Genomic DNA, 5076 nt, shown 5'->3' on the forward strand with positions numbered 1-5076 from the left:
AATCAGACTAAAACTGTAGGAGAAGTAGCGTTTTAAAGGAATTTCACAGAAATTTCTATGTTTAGTAACCATGACAACACCAATCTTCGAAATCAAAAACCGATGCACTAAATTATGTATCTCAATGTAGTCTACTTGTGTGCCAAGATATATTGAAATCAGACCAAAACTGTAGGAGAGGTAGCGTTTTAAAGGAATTTCACAGAAATTTCTATTTTTAGTAACCATGGCAACATCGGTCATCGAAATCAAAAACCGATGCATTAAATTATGTATCTTAGTGTAGTCTACTTGTGTGCCAAGTTATATTGAAACCAGACCAAAACTGTAGGAGAAGTAGCGTTTTAAAGGAATTTCACAGAAATTTCTATTTTTAGTAACCATGACAACACCGTTCTTCGAAATCAAAAACCGATGCACTAAATTATGTTTCTTAATGTAGTCTACTTGTGTGCCAAGATATATTGAAATCAGACCAAAACTGTAGGAGAGGTAGCGTTTTAAAGGAATTTCACAGAAATTTCTATTTTTAGTAACAATGGCAACATTGGTCATCGAAATCAAAAACCGATGCATTAAATTATTTATTATATACCCATCAATTTCCTTGTTTTTGTTACTGTTAATTTTACAGAGTGTGATCCGACTTTCCAGATCACCACACTGTGGTTTTCTGAATCCATATCACTGCTCTCTGAAACTGATGACGTAGTACACAGAACGCATATATTCCTGCGCGAACTACTTTTGTCCTTGACCCACTAAACGGAAATAAATGAACTGAATGTAAACAAACCCCTGTCAATACACTACATATGACTTGATCATTTTCTCCACATAATTCTGATTCATTAAAAAATATCTTTATGTTTTAAATGATTATTTTTTTACCTATATAAATTAAGGAAAATTATGAAAATTAAAAAAGTAAAATAAAAACATCACAATCGTCGTCTGCATGCTCATTTACTATAGTAAGCTGCCTAGTGTTCAGCAGACATCAAAATGACAAATTTAGATAATTTAAGTACTATCAACACCAATGATTTGTGTCCTGGCAATTTTGATCTACTGGATAGCACCTCAGAGTCAGAATTACAGGAAATTTACCAATTATTTGACACTGAACCATCAGATTTTAAGGACATACCAATGCCCCCTGCAGATGAAGTAAGTGGAAGTCTCTTGGAAAATAAATCAAAAAACAAAAATATGCCAACGTTTATTGAAGTAAATGAACAGACAAAAAATGAATTTGTACAACAAATGAAAAATAAAAACACAGTAAGAAAGACGGAATCAGCTGTAAAACAGTTCAAAGCATGGCTTCAGCAAGATCCAAGGAAGGAAAAACGTGACATCAATAGGATTGATCCTAGCGAGCTGGATAACTACTTAGGCTCTTTTCTTCTCTCCATCCGAAAGGCAGATGGTTCAGACTATGAGCCTGATACCTTGACCAGTTATCACAGATCTATTGACAGGTACCTACGGGAAAAAAAATACCCATTTAGTTTAGTATCCGATAAGGAATTTATGACAAGTAGAACTGTTCTTGTATCTAAACGAAAGGAATTAAAACAGAAGGGCAAGGGAGGTAATCCAAATTCAGCAGAACCACTAACAAAAGGTGAGGAAAAGTTGCTACAAGAGAAGGGCTGCATTGGTTTAAATAGCCCGAAGGCATTACTAAACAAAATGTGGTTACAGAACACCGTGATGTTTGGAATCAGAGGGGGTACTGAAAATCACAAACTTAGATGGTCTGATATCCAGCTCTTACAGGATGAAAATGGAAGGGAATACCTAGAATTTAGAGAACGGGAAACAAAAACAAGAACTGGTGAAAATACTCATCTTAGAGCTTTCCGTCCGAAACAGTATTCAAATCCAGAAGATCCTATGAGCTGCCCAGTAACTGCATATAAGGCTTTTAGAGACCACAGGCCGCCCTCTACCATGACTCCTGAAAGTCCGTTTTATATTGCAATTAACCACAAACGACCTCATGGATCTCCAATTTGGTATAAAAACCAGCCCCTTGGCGAAAATACACTGCGCTCAATTATGCGGGATATGGCTGAACGTGCTAATTTACCTGGAAGAAAAACAAATCATTCAGCACGAAAAACGAGAAGTCTGTGAGCCAATGCTCACTAATAATACCCCCGCTCTGATGTGAATACACAAGTTCAGTTATGGACAAACACAGTGATAATCAGGAAATTGACACTGGATTAGTAAAAAATGAATCCCTACATATGGCATGCCTAAACAAACATGGTGTTAAGATTTCAAGCACCTGCGATGAGTAGTTGCTGAGAAAACTGCGACCAAAATTTGTTATGTATGGTACAGACAGATGCAGGGATAAACAGGAAGTTAACATCGGATTTGTACCAAAATGAATCCCACCATATGGCATGCCTAAAAAAGATTGAGCTAAAATGTCAAGCATCTGCAATGAGTAGTTGCTGAAAAAACTGCGACCAAAGTTTGTTATGTATGGTACGGTTAGACACACGGATTAACAGGAAGTTGACATCGGATTAATACAAAAATGGATCCCACCATATGGCATGCCTAAACAAAGAGTGTGTTAAAATTTCAAGCATATGCGATGAGTAGTTGCTGAGAAAACTACGACCAAAATTTGTTATGTATGGTACGGACAGATGCACGGATAAACAGGAAGTTTATATTGCATTCGTACAAAAATGAATCCCACCATATGGCATGCCTAAACAAAGAGTGTGTTAAAATTTCAAGCATCTGCAATGAGTAGTTGCTGAGAAAACTGCGACCAAAGTTTGTTATGTATGGTACGGACAGACGCACGGATAAACAGGAAGTTTACATCAGATTCGTACAAAAATGAATCCCACCATATGGCATGCCTAAACAAAGATTGTGCTAAAATTTCAAGCATCTGCGATGAGTAGTTGCTGAGAAAACTACGACCAAAATTTGTTATGTATGGTACGGACAGACGCACGGATAAACAGGAAGTTGACATTGAATATGTACAAAAATGAATCCCACCATATGGCATGCCTTAACAAAGATTGTGCTAAAATTTCAAGCATCTGCAATGAGTAGTTGCTGAGAAAACTGCGACCAAAATTTGTTACGGACAGACAGACAGACAGACGGACAGACAGACAGACACACAAGGGTAAAACAGTATACCCCCCTCTCCTTCGGAGCGGGGGTATAACAACATGTACAAAATTGCTGCATGCTGGTATATCCCCTACCACAATTCAACAATTAACTGGTCACAAAAACGTCCAAAGTATCAACAATTACGCCACTGCCTCAATCGAGATGCAAAAAACCATGAGTGACATTCTATCAAATAAAGAAAGTACTCAAAACGCAGGAAAACATGTCGTTTTTCCAGTTTCGACTTACCAGCTAGCTTCGAATCCGCCACCCGCCATTTCCACAACTTCGATGTCGACAATCTCGGCAAATTCTTCATTCCTTCAGTCAACATCCGCTAGAGAATTATTTTCAAACGCGAGAATGATGAACTGCACCATCAATATCAACAATTACGATTCACAACCTCAGAGACCCCCAAAACGCGTCCGTGTGATCTACAGCGATGACTCTGAATGACCCTATTACTCCTTGATAAACAAATTTATATCATTGTGCAACAAAAAATAGTTCCTTGAAAAGTCACTTTTTGTTGAATTATCAATAAATATTTCCAATTCTGCATCATATTATATTTTTCCTTTTCTTATTTTGTTGAGGGTATATAATAAATTTATCATTATAACAGTAACTTGATCCGAAGAGCCGGATCACGTCGAGTTGACAGGCGCGGATCACCAGATCAAACGAGACGCGAAGCGTCGAGTTTGATCTGGTGATCCGCGCCTGTCAACGACATGTTACTGTTATAATATTATATATGTATCTTAGTGTAGTCTAATTGTGTACCAAGTTATATTGAGATCAGACCAAAACTGTAGGAGAGGTAGCGTTTTAAAGGAATTTCACAGAAATTTCTATTTTTAGTAACAATGGCAACATCGGTCATCGAAATCATAAACCGATGCATTAAATTATGTATCTAAGTGTAGTCTACTTGTGTGTGAAATTTTATTGAAATCAGACCAAAACTGCAGGAGAAGTAGCGTTTTAAAGGAATTCACAGAAATTACTATCTCTAGTAACCATGTCAACACCGTTCATCGAAATCAAAAACCGATGCACTAAATTATGTATCTTAGTGTAGTCTAGTTGTGTGCCAAGTTATATTGAAATCGGAGCAAAACTGTAGGAGGATTAGCGTTTTAATGGAATTTTACAGAAATTTCTATTTTTAGTAACAATGGCAACACCGGTCATCGAAATCAAAAACCAATGCATTAAATTATGTATCTTAGTGTAGTCTACTTGTGTGCCAAGTTATATTGAAATCGGACCAAAACTGTACGTGAAGTAGCGTTTTAAAGGAATTTCACAGAAATTTCTATTTTTAGTAACCATGGCAACATCGTTCATCCAAATCAAAAACCGATGCACTAAATTATGTATCTCAATGTAGTCTACTTGTGTGCCAAATTATACTGAAATCAGAGCAAAACTGTATGAGGATTAGCGTTTTAAAGGAATTTGAAGTTAATATTAAAGTTTATAATGATTCAACAAAACCATTAATTTTGCGCCCATTTTTGCACAATTTAGTAAAAAAAAAACATCTTAAATTGGTTCTTATAATCTCCCTAAAATGGGAACCAGTTTAGAGAAATTTGACTAAAACAGTAAATTTGGGCGCAACTTATCCCACCTGATTGTTGTCGATAAAAGTTACTATGTCTACACATAATAGCGCTTGGAGGGGTTCTGCTTTATTACCATAATTAATTATGGTTACAGTTGTAAAGATGAACCACACGGAGAACCTACAAGTTCATATTAAAATATTACATTCCTCATAAACATTACTGAATACATTCTTAATTACTGTATATAGAGGTAAGATTATCACCTGTCTTGATTTTAACGCTGTTTTTACACCCAGTTAGGAAAAAGGCCATGACATTCTGAAAATGCGAT

The 5076-nt window shown here is 36.3% G+C and overlaps 1 long non-coding RNA gene across 1 annotated transcript; it reads right to left on the reverse strand.

Moving 5' to 3' along the window:
- Positions 1–1207: 1207 nt before the first annotated feature.
- LOC133183479 (uncharacterized) lies at positions 1208–3752 on the reverse strand. The gene is made up of 2 exons (XR_009720651.1): positions 3415–3752; positions 1208–2098 (listed from the first exon to the last, which is right to left on the reverse strand). It is a non-coding gene; the product is annotated as an uncharacterized LOC133183479 (long non-coding RNA).
- Positions 3753–5076: the final 1324 nt, after the last annotated feature.

Source organism: Saccostrea echinata, unplaced genomic scaffold (genome assembly GCF_033153115.1).
Source record: "Saccostrea echinata isolate AGI-Se365-2 ecotype Australia unplaced genomic scaffold, CSIRO_AGI_Sech_v1 ptg000009l, whole genome shotgun sequence".
NCBI classification, from domain to species: domain Eukaryota; kingdom Metazoa; phylum Mollusca; class Bivalvia; order Ostreida; family Ostreidae; genus Saccostrea; species Saccostrea echinata.